The following is a 16522-nucleotide window of genomic DNA, read 5'->3' as shown; positions in this document are numbered from 1 at the left end:
TGAAATTCTAGATTAAGTTGAAGCCAGCACCACTTTATCATTGGTCTTGAGAGAACCAAGGCTGACAGACAGCAGAAAGTCTTGAGTTTGGGTCTATAACACTTAAGTGTTGCCACTACAGGGTCTCTCCTAAAAACAGAGTAGAGTCAACACACACACTGAATACTCTGTGTTTTTTTTTCCCCAGGAGATAAAAGAAGTCAGCAAGCAGCACAATTTCTGCTTCAATGACTTCATATTCTATAGGTGCAGGTTCATAATGAAGAAGAAACTAATCAGGAAAGGCTAATTGTGACCAGTGTGTCACACTGGTGAGATGGACAGGACACAGGCTCATCCAAGACACAAGAAACCAAAAGCTCTCCCTCCCTGGTATGTAGCATGCTATGATTGAAAAAGAAGGAATGTGATGTAAGGAACCAAGAGTCCAGAGCTGTCCTGTGCCTCAGAAGTCTTCTGGAAAAAAAAAAAAAAAAAAAGAGGAGTTTGTGCTAGAGAAAGGATGGGCAGATTTGTGAAGTGGATACTGATGTTCCCCATTTGCTTCCCAGTCCTGCCAAATAATTCTTATACAGCGTTGGGCAAGACAATTCAATTTTTCTGGGCCAGCCTCTCTGACATGGAGGCAATAAAGGATGATTTCTGTCCCCAGCCCTTTGTTTCTTTTGTCTATATGAACAGCAAGCTGTTCAGCATCAGGGCTGTGCCTTAGTGGATGTATTTGCAGTGCTTAGTATAGATGTCTCTCAGCCTTGGACGTGGCCTCTAGGCACAATGGTATTACAAAAACAATTAACCGAGAACGTGTGTTTATTTAGTTAATTGCAATAACTCCAATCAGGATATTGGATCTAATTTCAGCTTTGTGTGAGTCAGTTCGTATTCATTGATTGGCCTGTTCTCTCTAAGCCTATTGCTTGTGACAATATTGGCTCACGAGCAGGATGTCAACACTCACATGGAGATTTCCACAGTTTGGTGGTGGGGGTTTTTTCTCCTGTGAAATGAGCAGGTGAGGATGCTTCGCTGCCTGAGAGTTAACTGACTTCGGACATATTTTAAATATACCTGATGCTAATTGATTTGTGAAGATGAAGAAGGCTGTGATACAACTAAACCACCACATCATCTTAATTACTAAGAGGTGTGTTCAGTGTGTGCTGAATCACCTTCACAGAGCCATCCTCCTACGCCTTATCTCATTGTCACAATGGGTATCTTACTGGCACAAAAATGCACTTTATTTTCCTGCAGAAAATCGTGTCAAAGTGCAAAGCAGCAATTCAGTGAAGCCAAGCAGAATTATTTCTTTGATGACAAGAAGCACAAGGGTTTTGAAGACCCTTCCTGTGTCTGCTGAGCACTTTTCTCTCAAGCCCTGTGATCATCCTCAGCCTCAGCTGTGGTTTCATATCCTAAGAGGTTTTTAGCACCTCACAGTTTGCACTCCTGACATAGATGTCTTTTAGATCTCTCTTTTCTTTCTGTTCATATAGGTCTTTTCTGTTTAGTTCAGAAAGATCACTGAAAAGTTCAACTTGAGAGTGCTTAATATTAGCAGGGTTTTCCAGAATCCTGTCTGTTAAGCTCAAAGAATACAGAAGCTCACCTTTGAGAGCAAAGTTACCTCAATGATTAACAGAAGATTTATCACGTGGTTCCTCGTAGCATCCCATTTTAGTGTTGCATCAAACTTAACCTTTCTTTAAAAAACAAAAAAAAATTCAATGAATTTTCCTCTCCAACAGCGTTCAGCAACCTTCAAGTTACACAGAGACATCAGAAGTCTTTAATGCAGGTTTTCAGAGTAAATGAAACCTTTTTTCGGTGCGGTTGCCTTTGTAATAACAGTCTTCTTATTTGTTGGATACTTATGTAACGTAAGATGAAAAGACATTTTATAGCCTTCTGGCAAGAGGACTTAAAATTAACAGCATACCTGTGGCTGCCCTAAGCCAGGGAGGGAGTCATTTTCAGGCCATGGGAAAACTGCAGTTTTGCATCCTTCGCTTCTTCTGGCTTGCTGGTATTCGGTATTTCCATAGACTTGTTTTTCATGAAAGCCTCATCATCATGCACAAAGAGAAAAAAAATTAAGTAATTGATTCTGATGAAAGAACAAGAGACCGAGGTGGTAAACGATAACTGTCACCCATTAGCATTTCCCCAAAGAATGCGGTGGTTTCACTTACTCTTTCATTTTGTATTTTAATGCCTGGCTGGGCTCTCACATCCCACACAGTCAATTGGCTCCCTATGCAAAACCCATTAACTGTCTGATTACCTCTGGCAAAGCAAAGCCAAACAGATGCAGTGCACATCCAGAGGTAGGAATCCTCAGCATCCCGGTGGCTTTATGGGCCATATCCTGCCAACCATCCCCAGGCAGGCAGGCGGACTCCCACTGAACTTAAAGGATGTTTTACAAAGCAATCAATGGCCTTTCACACTGACTCCCTCTCAATATGCAAAAAGGAAAACCACAAAAAGATAATGATCTGGGTTTTGATCTCACCCATACTGGGCTGACAGTAGGGTAATCCCATTGACTTCAGCTGATTTATTCCATCAATCAAACGACTTTCACAGGCCTTGGGCTGGGCCTTTAAACAAATGTAAACTTGATCAGAACCAAGCCCAATCACATTCATGCCCATTCTTGCTTTGAATGTGTGCCTTCCACAGCACAGGTTTTCACCTGGAACCCGAATGACCTCAGCGCAAACTTCTATTATTTAACATAAGGTTGACAACTGTTTTCAAACAAGGCAATTACTCTCATTATAAACGCAGAACGCTTTTAATCCTCGAAGCAGGTACAGTTTCCCCGCACATCCCCATTGATTACCAACAAATAGGTTCGTCAGCGCTGCAGTCCCCGAAGTAAAGCAGCTCATGAGGACGTGCTTGAGCTCGTCGGCTCGGGGATTGTTGGCTGCAGCGAGGAGCGCAACGTGGCCAGCAAAACCACCCTCTGGGCAAATGCTTGGGCTGCTGGCCTGTCCAGAGCACCGGGCTGCCATCCGTACCTGTGCTGGCTGGTTGGGAGGCAGGGCTGGGGAGCTGGCAGGGTAGATGAAGGCAGGGTTCATCAGCGGGGCTGAATCTGACCTTTGGCTGCGTCCCAGGGCTTTCAGAGCTCGTGGAGCAGCCCAAGCGCAAGGATTCTGCTCTTCTCCAGCCGCTGGAGGCGAGGCATGAGGCAGCCAGCAGAGCATGGACAGCACAGCTGAGGCGAAGGCTCTGTCAGGCCCTCGGCTGCGATCCTGCCCGGAAAACTAACTCTGCTTTCCCAAAAGCCCCGTGATGACCCCAGGTGGCCGGGACCCCGGTATCACAGCTCAAGGAAGTATGCAGCTGATTGCTCTATTGCATCTCCTGGGGATCAGACAGACTCTCCTGCCTCAGACATGCTAATGCTCCTCTGCCTCTCCAGCATTTGGGTTGTTTGAACTTTTTCTCTCAGCAGCAACAATTACCCACAATACTGGAGATGGCAGCGCTATTAGATCAGAAAATGACTCACTGCCGAACTAGCCCTGTCAAGCAAGATAAATACAATTTGGTTGTTAGCTAATCTATTTTTGTTTGTGTTCTCAATTCATCCAAGACACTGATTGCATGGCAGTCTACCACGCTGGCATTAAGTATATGCTGTTACAATGCTCTTTGCTTTGTAAGGAGAACATTTATGAATACAATAGCTGTATTTGTCTGTCAATATTACACCACTGCTGACGTACCCTGCACCGGCTCCCTGGGCCATAGAGTGTGGGGTAATATTTTCTGGGTTTCCAGGAGTTAAATTATGGAAAGGCAATATTTAAATTTAACGGCACTTAAACAACTAGAAGTCTCATCTACGATACAGTTCTGCTATCTGTCACCTTCATCTGCCAGCTGTTCCTTCCCCCAGCTCTACGACTGAAGTTTTGTGGCTTGATGCTGCCTTGAATCAGCTTTGGGCTTTTGGGTCTAAGAAGGCTGTTTTGAGGCCTTGTAGGATGCTTTTGCACTTCCATGCTGAACTTTGCCAATGCAAGAAGCTCTTAGGGGTGCTCAGCACCTCCCCCTGAGACAATTCAGGCTTTGCCATTGAGCTGTGTATTCACATCGCACTTCCCCTCACTTTGTTTTTTAGTCCTGTTTAGCACTTGTTACTCGGACTCTGGGAAGGCTATTTACAGAAATTTAAAGTTTTCATCAGAAAGAAAGTGGTTTGCAATTGGAAGGAGGGGAACCCACTGATCTTAATAACATAGAGAGAAACTTCCCAGCTGGCATGGTTGGCAAATCCATTGCCAATTGCCAAACTTTGCCAAACAGTAAATAGGCAGAGGTGCATGGTAAAAAGGAGGTGAAAAGGGTCAAAAAACATGTTACCTCTCTCTATGTGAACTTAACATCAAGTAAGTTGACATATCAGATAAGTAATTTATCAACTGTCACACTTTATGAAAGTCTTACAGATTCAAGTAAAAGATCTTGCTTCAATCACTTCATGATCAAGTCTCTTTCTGAGAATCAGGGAGAGATAACTGATTATTTGTGCAGGCTGAGAAAAAACTGTGGCTTTGCAGAGTTCCATCATACATACAACAGGACTTCAACAATCAAGATTTCTGCCGCTTTTCCTAAACTTGACTGCAACATGTGTGGAAAAGGCTGAAACAAATGCATTTACAATGTATTTGCAATGCATTTGCAGTGCTCTGGAACACGTGGATATTTTGCAGGAGAGGCATGAAGACACCCTGACTCTCCATCATTGTGTTTGCCCTCTACTGCGGTCCTTTGGGTCCTCTGTGGCATTTCTACCGATTGTGGGAAACTCTTGCGGAGCCCCTGCTGGTTAATCATGATGGGTCAAACAAGCTGTTAAGTGATGTGGGAAACCATTGCAAAGATACTTAGCTGGGACTGTGAGGCTGCGCTGTGTGTCTAAGCTCCTTCCATCTGATAGTCCTATCCTCTGGAATGGGCTGTGTGGGAGCCTGTGGCTCCTATCAGCCTGAGCTGATGGTTCATACCACATTTCACATGCAGATGATCCTGCCTCCCAGATTTTAACCCCTAGGCTAGGCAAGGCTCCCGAGGGTGGGATGAAAATGAGTGAAGCAACTTGTATTCTCCCTCTTGAGTACATAGCACTGCACTGTGCTGCTTGTCAGCCACTGCTCTGAGACAATAGCTAATTTTCCTCACATGTAGCATAAGATGTTATCATTATCATTACTATTATTGCGTGATACCATTTAACCTAGTCCAAAATTGCATACCTGGGTGTAATTCCATCTGCCTCTCCATCAGCTGAGCCAGACAGATGAGATTACTATGCCACGGGTGAAGCCAGGGCCCCAAGCTGGATGGGCTCCACCAGCTTGGAAGCAAAGGTGGCAGAGAGGGTTTCTAAACCCTCTCCTGTCAGGAAGGCAGGAAAGAAGGTCCAGCTTGAGTTGAGAATTTGGCTTTCCTAGTCAGAAGATGCACTGGAGCACAAGAGACCTGGTGTTTCCAGCCAGCTCCACTGTACTGGGGACTGGAAAAGTCCAGTCCTCAGTCTGGAAGTTAAAAGACAGCTCTATCCGAAACAGCCCCACAGTGGCCACTGCCAGAGATAAAACGCTGAACTTGTCAGCTCAAAGTGATGTAACCAGACCTGGGACCTGATCCCTGCCCTCTTCCAACTCCTGCCTGCACTTCCTAGTGGGTAAATCTTCAGAGTGACTTTTCCAGAGGGCGACTTCTAAAAGGATGGATGCCTTGGGAGCTGCCTGTTGGGCAGGCAGTGAAAACCAGCATCTGGCTTGGCAGGTCCCTTCCTTATCTTACAATCAAAGGCCTCAGTCTATTCTGGTTTGGGACTGATTCTCAGTAGGCACTGAAAGAGGTGTGAAAGTGGGTAAAGCTTGGGTTTTTAGGTGGGTTTGGGCACTGACCTGTCCCTCTTCACCAGTGGCCATTCCTAACTGACCCCAGCCACCAAAATCCTCCTGAGGGCAAAAGCAGCTGAGGTTTTCTTGCAGACCTGTGAGAGCCCTCCCAGACCAAAGCACTCTGGCCTTCCCTTTGGTTGTTGATGTTTCAAATAATACTTCATTGCTGTTACGTTTCTGCTGCAAGGGTAATAACCACCAGTCAAAAAAATATTTGCACAGCACAGAGGGCAGGCCAGGACCGAGGGAAGCTGCACTTGCAAATTCCACATGTTGCACTTGAATTTTCACTTCTTACTGCAGGAACTGTGCACTCAGTGGGGTTTTTGTCAAGAGTGGCAAGTGCTGAAGGCATTAGGGGAATAGCAGAGATCTTCGAGGAGTACAGTGCTACACTGCAGTTACCCAATGGGCTGATGAGTCCCAAAAAATCAGGCACGATTCAGTGAAAAGCATCAGCATAGTTTGTGAAGGGCAGTGGGATCCTGGGTGAGGAAGTTTACTATAAACTGCTGGTACCAGCTGCCTGTGCTGTAGATCCGTGCTTAAAATCAGCAGTTTTCTGTGGAAGAAAATCCCAGGGATGTCTGTGGGCACCTGAGAGCTCCAGGGAAAGCTGAGAAAGGAATCCAAGGTAGAGGATGGTAATTCTGTGACATAAATGAAACTAACACATATTTTCACCTACATTTTTGCTTTCCACTGAAATATTTTCAACAGTGGAAACATCACCAAGGAAGAATATGCCTTAAATTCCTCTTTATGGGGTGGGAACTGTTATAGGAAGGGAAAATCGATGCAAGCCCTTTTATAACAGTTGGCCTTGATGATCCTAAAGGTCTTTTCCAACCTGAACAGGATTCTGTGATTCTATAAAATCACACCAGCAGAGCCATAATCAGGAGACAACAAAGAAAAAGCACACCAAAGTCCCAATTCTCTGGCACTTACAAGCTTAATTAAAGGGTAATGTAATCAAGCCGGTGATTAATCATAAACTTCTTATCAATGGAGAAAGAGAGATTTTCCCGCCAAAGGCTCCAGCTCACACTTTGCTGTTACTGTAACTTCATCAAGTACATGCACCCAATCACATGAGTCTGAAACAGCTTCATGAGAGCCCATGGAATTACACCAGAGTAAAACCAAACCAAGGAGAAAATTGCAAGGCAACAAGATCCCTTCCTTAAACTCCAGTACATACGCAGAGTGGAATAAATGGATCTGGACCCCTATTCCTGCTTGGTGATAAGGAATTTTTATGGCACAAGTAGTGCATTGCTTTGTAGATAAACTACATGCTCCTTGAGGACACCAAATTAATAATTCCTGAGGGGAGGGCGTGCGTTATCCTTGTTCCCAACAGCACACCAGGGTGGCATGAAAGCCACCGGCAAGGGGAAGTCATATCCCATCCTGCTGGATAATGCTCTTCCTTAAAAGAGAGGGAAACAGATTGGGGGGGGGGGTGGTTTGCTACAGCCAGGGAGGATAAATTGGCCAAGAGTTTACATATTCAGATTCCCGTGAAAAGGAAAACAGCAGCCTGCTCAACCCCTTCCTGTAGGATTCCTCGTGCCATTGCAGCAACCCCACCACAAAGCTGAGCCAGTCTGTATAGGAGCATAAACACAGCCAGGACATCACACTTGGCAGCAAATAAAGCCTGGGGTGGGAAACACCTCTAACTCAAAGTATCTGCTGCTGGAAGAGGGTGTCTTTGTAATAAACTCCCACGCTGTGGCCTTAAACCTTAACAGTCTGTGAAAGTTATTTTGCAACGTTTGTAGCATTTGGTTTCCCTCTAACCGGGCTTTATGATCCGTATTACAGGAGGACACTGTTAAGCTAATCATATTTACAACAAATCTTTGTAATATAATAGCTCCTGGCATTCTGAGCAAGGCACAACTTGACTTTTTCATAAATACAGAAAGAAAGATCTTCTACCAAAGTTATTTTCCTACTGCTTCCCCGAGTCCATCTGTTAGAGCAGCTAAAGATCAAGGGCCATCATTTCTTTTCTCCTACAGACTGAGTGGTGGAATAGATACTTGGCTTCCCAAGGCCTAATTCTGCACTTTTTTTATTCCCAGGGACAGCCTCTTCAGGCATTATCAACTTGCCTTTTCCTTTTTAAGGCATGCCTGGTATAAGTCATGTCTGAAATATAATTCCTTATTTCTCCTACTGATGACAGCTCAAATTATTAAAAGGAATTTTAAAGTTCTTTTTAGGTTTTTCATTTTCTTATTATTGTCGTTTTCCTCTCTGCATTTCATTCAGGTCTGGTAGCACAAGCAGCCTGACTGGAGTCACTTTTTCCTTCTGTTCATTAAAACTAATTTGACCCTGTTTACTCTCGATGAGCAGTTAAAAGAAAAGGAAATAAAAACACAGGTAGTAAATACTCTGAAACACCAACTGAATATACTTAAAAGAAAAACTGAATTCGCACCATAAAATTGTCAAGAAGGGCCCTCTGAGCTTGAAACAGGAGCAGATTCTTTCAAACTTTCCCAGAGAACAGCAGTGACCTTGCAGATCAGATAACCCATGGTCTACAAGAGTTCAAACATGTCATCAAGACTTTATTTTACTGCTTGATGTTCCTTGGCCTAGCTGCTCCAACCAGGCTAATTTCAGCACCCCTCCAACGAGAACCCCCACGACCAGAACCAACGTCAGTCAGCAAAGCAGAGCTGAGGACGTGGTAGGAACAAGGATAAATGAGACAGGCCGGATTTTTGCTGAGTGACTCTAATCTGATGGGTGCAATATATTAAAACCAATGGAAACATTTGATTAAAAACACGCTAGGTCTTTGCGCGGGGTCTTATCACAAAGCCTGTCGCAGGCAGGCAGCCAAGCGCTCAGCAGCAGCACAAGGGGCTGTGATAGAAATCCACAGCCTTCCTCCTTCCACAGAAAACCTGCCAGAGGGATACCTGGGGTCCTCAGACATCCACTGTCTTTAAATGTTTGCAGTGAGAGACTGATGTCTGCTTCATCATCACCTTCAAAAGCACAGACAGCTCTGCACCATCTCCCCCAGTCCACGACTTCTTGGTGGATGTCCAGGAAGCCTTAACCCTCCCCAAGAGGCCACATGCCTTCAGGAAAGGTCCTCCAAACAGCCTCCAATCTCTGTGGTTTTATTCCAGAGATACATCAATCAGTCTTTCAGGAGGCATCAGCTGAACCTTCACAGAGGGCCAAACATAAGTGGTGAAGCCCTAATCCCTGTGGGGCTGAGAGGTCACCAGGAGTGCATCTTCTGCATCACAATAAGAAGGGTGAGCACCTCTGATCACCCTATGTCTTCTCTCTCTTGATTCCACCAACACATTTGCTTTTGCTGTTCCCATTCCCCCCCAGCCATCACCGGGAGGATGGAAGAGCCCACAAGCGCAGGAAATAAATGCATCCCAGTCAGCGTGAGAACTGCTCCCCTTAATTCTTTCCCCAACAGGCTGCAGCTTGTGAAATCAAGCAGGGATTGCATGTCAGTACAAAAACTGACTCCAGCATATCTCCGTTGATTTTAGTACTAACTAAGACTTTTACTTTCATTTTTTATGAGAAATGAATGCTTTTCAAACTTGTTGAGGAAGTAGCTGTTCCTGTCAACAAACGGCCTTGGTTTTACTCCAGCATGGGCATTTCAGGGAAGTAAACCAGGAGAGAGGACTAATCACTTTTTAGCAGCAGCTACTGTCTAGACTAGTTTAGCTTTAACTTTAAACTGTACCCTTAGGCTCCACTTCAGCAAAATATTTAAACATATATTTGATTTTTAAGCATATGGGCAATTCCGGTGTACCTACTTATTTAAATTTAGGCACACGTTTTAGACTTTCCCTGAATTAGCTTCTAAATCACTCACAATTTATCCTCATTTCCATCGGTGCTACTCATTGTGCTACATCATTTGGATTACTCCAGAAGTAGGAAAAAAAATATTCTTGGTAGTTCTGGAGAAAGTTTTCCTGTTTTTACAGGAAATATTTATTTTATATATATATATATATATATATTTATTTATTTATTTATAACATTTTGCCGAGATTCAGCTTTTTTAACCAGATCCTTCTCCAGCCTGAATTCAAAGCCAAAGCTGGGATTTGATGAAATGATTTAGTTGTGGACAAAATATGCTCAAACTCTAAACAGATTTAGAGGAGAGATAAGGTGCGGCCATACTTTTATCACTGTGTTTCAAGCAAAACTGTGGCCACTCCCCTTTTGCAGATCACCCCTTTCCTTTATTCTAGGAAATCACCCACATTTCAAGGCACGCCACAGGTATCACTCACCCCATGGTACCCAGGGATGGGACACAAACTTTTACAGACATTGACTGAGCCTTAGCACTCTCTGAATGACTGGGGATTGATAGAGCCACTGAAGCTCCAAGCCAGGAATCAAGAAAACATAAATTAAAAGGGAATTTAGAATTGAATGGCATCATATATTTAATTCTGATTGTTTCCTTGAAAGTGGAAAATTATGCTGCTACAAGCTCTAGGCTCTTCCTAGGCCAAGGTAATGTTAAAGCCATAGAAAATATCACACTTCGGAGAAAAAAAGGAACATCTGATGTAGCTGTTAATCAAAACTGATATTGATATTATATTTCTACTTTTTTCACTTTAATCCCTCTGAAATGCAAAACACGCTCAGAAGGACAATCCCTCTTTTTTTGTTTTCCCTCCCCAAGAAGAAGCATCCACAAGGCTGCAAATCTGAGCAATCTTGTAAATGGTGTAAACACAAATGAAAATTAGCCAACAAAAGAAATTCAATTGAGTTAAATAGCAGGTTATTATCATACCTTACATTCTCTTCTGTCCTTACCTGTAGCTCCATGAAGAGTGAGTCAGGTAAGAACTAACCAGAGGGGACAAAACTGCTGACATTGTGCACAATTCCAGACATAGCAAAAAGAATATAAAATAAGCAGGACACAAAGATGCAACTCCAGGATTATGTGTTTCCCCAAAGATGTGCTGTTCCATACGAATTTTTCACCAAATTGAGCTGCACCTCAAGTAAATAAAAAAAAAATACCAGTTGCCACAGGCAGCTCAAATTAAGTGCAAATATTTCTGAAGACTTCACTAAGACTATAATTTCATCTTTCAAGGTTTTCAATTCTTCACTTCTTCTAGAGATTTATGGAAACAAGTAGACCAGACTCCCCCAGATCGTGTCAACCTGCATCATAATTTATATTTTTACCAATCTGACACGACTGCTGCAGATTTGAAATGGTAGCACCCTGGATCCACTCGTTTGGCACACACATAAAAGTGCACACACACACACACACACAGGCTAAAGGTGGTAGAAAACCCGGGCAAAGTGAGTTTATTTGATTGTAGTCATTAGTGCTGTACATTACAGGTTCAATCCTGCTCCCTTTGATGTTGGTGGTATTACTCCCATTGAATTCATGTGCTCCGAAAAAAAAAAAAAATTGCACGAGTTTTGCGAATTTATCATTTTGTCATCTATGCTTCAGGTCAAAATTATAATCCAGTGTTTTAGACTTGGGTTTGAGCCAAATTATTTTTGCTGGAGGTTCAAAGAACGCATACTTGTCCTTCAGAGAGGTGCCAATCCGCTTTACAACCAAGGAGTAACACGGCTGAGGTTTCTCAGAGCGGTCTGAGGGATGCAAACATCTCGCAGGTGACCACAGCAATCTCAGCTTTCAGGGTCTCCCCGCAGCAAACAGCAAGTCCCTCCTCTTGCTGGGGCCATGGCAGTGCCCACACACTTAGGAAGAGCCGGCAAAGACATTTGGGGAGCACCAGAAGTGAAGGAGACCTTCCGGGATTGTTTGGGCTACTGAACTGAAGCTCTTTCAGTGAAATATCCTAAATCATTTACATTAGCCACTCCTCAGCTTTTAAATGAAGGAGGTTTCTTTCTCCCCTCATCCTCACCTTCTCTCATTCATGATGGAGAACATTCCATAGTGAAAGATTTATGTACCAAGAGGTAAGTTCTTCTTGTTGCCACAGTTGTTCAACCAAACAGAGACATTCAGGCAGTTCTGAAATGAGGCAGAGGGGCTTCCCAGAAACAGGACTACACTTTCAAGTCAACAGAAAGGGTGAGAGAACATGGAAGCAATTTAGGTGGGTGTCAGGTGTCGACAGGGCTTCGATTTTGAAAGCCTCTCCCTCTGTCCCAAAGTTAATGTACTAAGAACTGGGACCTCAAAGAAGGTGAGGCGATTACAAGGGACTTAAACTGGAGTTAAGAATTGCAGAGCACCCACAAAAACGTGGCCCCAGAGGTTATTTGGATCGCTTTTACTCAGAGGGTGTGTTGCAAAGATGCAATGAGCAGATTTACCACTTTCAGGCAAGTGGAGAAAGAGGGAACAGGGCAATGGACTGACATGAGAAGCGCAGTGTGTGGCTGCATGGACTTGGTTCTGGGCTCTGGGAGAGCTGGAGACTGGATGGTGGAGACAGTGACAAAAACCCTGTCAGATCCCATTGGTATTTAGACCAGGGAGCCCCAAAATAAGCTCCTATCATCACATCTTTTTTACTGCACAGAAGAGAGCACAGGGATGTGCCCTGATCCCTGCAGCCACCTCTCTCTGGAGCCAGGGAGCAAATCTGCCTCCATGGAGCTACCCCAGCAGCCCAGCCTACCTGAGAGTCTGGATCATGATTACTGATGCATCTTTTTATGGTAGAGGGAGACAAAATGTAAGAAGATGACACTTAAGTCTTTCCTGAAACAGCATTTCTGCAGTGTATGTGATACATACTTACTTCCTGTCACTTATTGGGAATTCTGCAAGGTACTCTGCAGAATTTGATAAGGGCTTTGCCACTCATGAGTAACACAGAATTGGGATCATTCCAGTAAACTCTCTGTCCCCTGCCCCAAGCACATGATCACATCAGCAATCTGCCCTGTTACAGCCACCCAATCACTGCTGACTTCAGTGGGAGCAGATCTGAGCCTACAATCACCACAGATCATCTCCTCAGGCTTTTTGTTTTGCAATATCGACGAAAAGAGCGACAAAAAATAGTAACACTGTGCTTCAAAACCTACTAACAAAAGCCAATCAACAACATACCTCTAACAGTATTGATAACGTGCCTTTAAATTGCCTTGCCATACTACACAGAGCAAGTGCCAGTGTGGGGAATGGAGAAAATGTTCCTTTGCTACCTTGTAAATCAAATTTTAGTGCACTGTGTGGCTAAGATGCGCTTTTTCGTGGCTTCACAAATGGATATCAAACACCAGTGTCCATGTCAGTCATTTTCATGCTGGTGTATTACCAAAACATACTGTCAGCTGAGCAAAACAGAAACTGTAGCTGCTCTTTTCAAAATCAAAATATTTTCCACTGAAACACTTTCACTTCGAGGATGTTGCTGCTTAAGGACATTGCCTCTCCTTCCACTGGCTCACTTCTGGCATGGCCCAGCAGGTCATGAAGAAAGATTTCTCTCCTTTTATTCCCCATACCCTTAGCCCTTTCACCTCTCCTCTCCACATCCTTACTTCCAGTATCTAGGACACACTTGGGCTAAATTCCATTAGCTCTGGACCTTTCAGTCCCACCAGTGACACCTCCTCACCTCGGGATACCCTGGCCATTCTCACCCTCCCTCCCACCCGGATATGTGCCTCTCCCCAGCTTGCTGATAGTGCCTCCACAGAAACTTTCTGTGAGCTTTGCTTCTTCAAATTCCTCATTCCACAGGCCCCACATGGCTGCCCTGTGGTTTTGGCCATGGCTGTGGTCAGCACTGAATGGAGGTGAGGGGGAGCAGAACAGCTGGGGTTGGAATGGACACCCAGTCCAACCTCCCCCCCAATCCCCCGCCCAGGCAGGGTCACCTGGAGCAGGTGACACAGGAAGGCATCCAGGTGGGTTTGGAATGTCTCCAGAGAGGGAGACTCCACGCCCTCTCCGGCCAGCCTGTCCCCGTGCTCTGCTACCCTCAAGGTAAAGAAGTTCTTCCTCGTGTTTGGGTGAAACTTCCTGTGTTTTAGTTTACGGCCGCTGCTCCTCGTCCTGCCGCTGGGCACCACTGAAAAGAGCCCGGCACCATCCTCTTGGCACCCGGCCCGGAGATATTTATGTGCATTAATGACATCCCCTCCCAGTTTTCTCCTCTCCAGACTAAACAGGCAGCCTCTCCTCATCGGAGAGATGCTCCAGACCCCTTATCATCTTCGCGGCCTGCGCTGGACCCTGTCCAGCGTCGTTTCCTCGTCTTTCTTGCCCCGAGGAGCGCGGAACTGGGCGCAGATCTCCAGATGCACGGCGGGGCGGTGTAGTGGGAGAGGAAAGGGGGAGGGCGTGGGGGTTGGGTTGGGGGTCGTTTCCCGACGGGGCGCATCCCCTCCGCCGGAGGGATGCGCGGCTCTTCGCGACATTACGGCGGGCGGGCGGGCGGCACGCCAGGAATGCGCGCTCCCGGCGGCGGGGCCGCGCTCCCGGCGGCGGGGCCGCGCATCGGGCGGGGGCGGGATGACATCATGAGAAAGTGGCGGCGTCCCCGGCAGCGGGCGGGCGCCGCGGGGAGGGGAGCGGCGGGCGGAGAAGGAGGGAGAGAGGGAGGGAGAGCGGGCAGGAAGGAAGCGCCGTCGGAAGCCCCCGGGGCGGCAGCAGCGCGCATCCTGCATCCCGCGGGAGCGCCACGCCGGAGCGGGATGCGCGGCTTAGGAGGCGTCCCTCCCGTCCAGCGCGCACCCCGCGGCGGGCGGCGGCGCACCGGGGGCCGCGGGTACCGGGGTGGCGAGCGCGGCGGTGCCACGGGCGGCGATGCACACACACCCCTCCATTCCCCCAAAGCCCAGCCCGTCCCCCTTTGTGCGCCGGCGGCGGGACCGGGCGAAGGAAGCCCCGTCCGAGATCTGCCCGTCCCGCCCGGTAACAGCCCCGGCGGCCCCATTGGCTCCCTTCGCCGCCGCTTCCTGCGGCCGCGCCGCCCCCGCGGGGGCTCCGCGGGCCCCGCGCCAGCCCCGCCCGCCGCCGGCACCGCTCGCCCGCCGCGCAGCCGCTTTTATGAATGAAACACCGGCCGCGTGCTCGGGCAGGGGGGGAAAATCCCCCCCCCAACCTCTGCCCGACAGGAGGGGACCGGGAGGAGGGAGGATGCCGAGGCGCGGGTGCAGCGCAGGGCGAGGGGGAGCGGGAGCCGCGCTCTGGGCGACGCGGCCAGGAGCGAGTGTTTGGAGGCGAAGAGGCACCATCCAGCGGCTGCCCCAAGGGCTCTGCCTGCACAGCCTCAAGCTGCTCCCTAGGAAGGTGCTGGGCGTGCAGGGAAGTCCATTAAATAGGGTGCCTGGGTTGTGCGTGGAAGTCAGTTAAATAGGGTCGCCGGGTTGTGCGTTGCAGGGAGGGCCAATTCCAGCTCGAGAGTGCAGGGTCGTGGCGTGTTACTCCGCTAAAAATTGAAACCTTCCCCGCCGGCTAAAGCTGTGAAAACAGAAGTGCACGTCCTGGGCGTGAAGCACAATAGGACAGGCGGGGGGACAGGGCACGGCTTCCTCGCCGAGGAACCCTCCGGGTCGCCCCAGGGGCTGTGGCATGCAAGGGGAACTGAGATCGTGGGGCCTCCGACATCCTCCTCCTCCTCCTTCTCCTAACAGACGAGGACAAAATGGAGACAAATGGTCAAGCAAACGAGTAAACTAGAAAAGATGGGCAGACAGTCCGTGCACGGAGATTACGTAAACACCCAACTGTGCAACAACATGCCCTGTGATCTTTGGCACTGCTTTCCCTGCAGGTCATGCAGTCGAGAGATGCTGTGTGACTCCATGGCATGTCCTCCCACAGCATGTCCTCCACGGCGTGTCCTCCATGGCCAGATTCCCCTTCTGCTGCCCTGGCACCAGCTGGCGATGCTGCCCTGAGTGTGGTGCCACCAGAAGGTGTCCCAGCTATCTGTGCAGCACCTGGGTGATGCTACAGCACCGAGGCTCAGGTTAAAGGCAGAGTGAACCCCAATTTATGGCCTTCCCACTTCTCCCCACCCTGCTTTGGTGCAGGACAACTCGTTTCTCCCGCGCACGGGCTTCACCTCCAGCGTTCTCCAGCGGGCCTCAAGCTCCCCCGTCAGCCCCTCGAAAAGCCAGAGCCTAAAGGGGTACTATTTTTTAATAGAAATGAGGCAAAGCAAAGCGTTTGCAGGTATGGGCAGCTGGGCTGGGGAATGGGGGTTATTTACAGCGGGGCCACATCACGCGTGGACGGGCTGTCCTGGCGACGCGGCGCGTCGGATGAGGCCCCGGCAGGCTCCGGCGGCTGCCGGCACCTCCCTCCCTCCCACCCCCCCGCCCCAGCTCATCTCCCTGTAGGTGCTGGAGGAAGCCCTGGCCACCATTTTGCTGCTCTGCTGGGATATTTTATTTCTGGGTGGCTGTGAGCCGTGGGGGTTGGGTGCCGAGAGCGTGGCCTTCCCAGTGTGCGCTACCGCCAGATCAGCTCTCCTTGCCCTGTCCCCCGCCACCTCCGTGCCCCTTCAAGGAGGGTGAAACCTTTAAAGTGAAAGAAAATATGTTAATAATTTAAAAAAAAAATTAAACAA

The sequence above is a fragment of the Myiozetetes cayanensis genome, unplaced genomic scaffold (genome assembly GCF_022539395.1).
Source record: "Myiozetetes cayanensis isolate MyiCay16 unplaced genomic scaffold, myiCay2020 scf6-25, whole genome shotgun sequence".
NCBI lineage: Eukaryota > Metazoa > Chordata > Aves > Passeriformes > Tyrannidae > Myiozetetes > Myiozetetes cayanensis.
Note: the sequence above shows the minus strand (reverse complement) of the source record.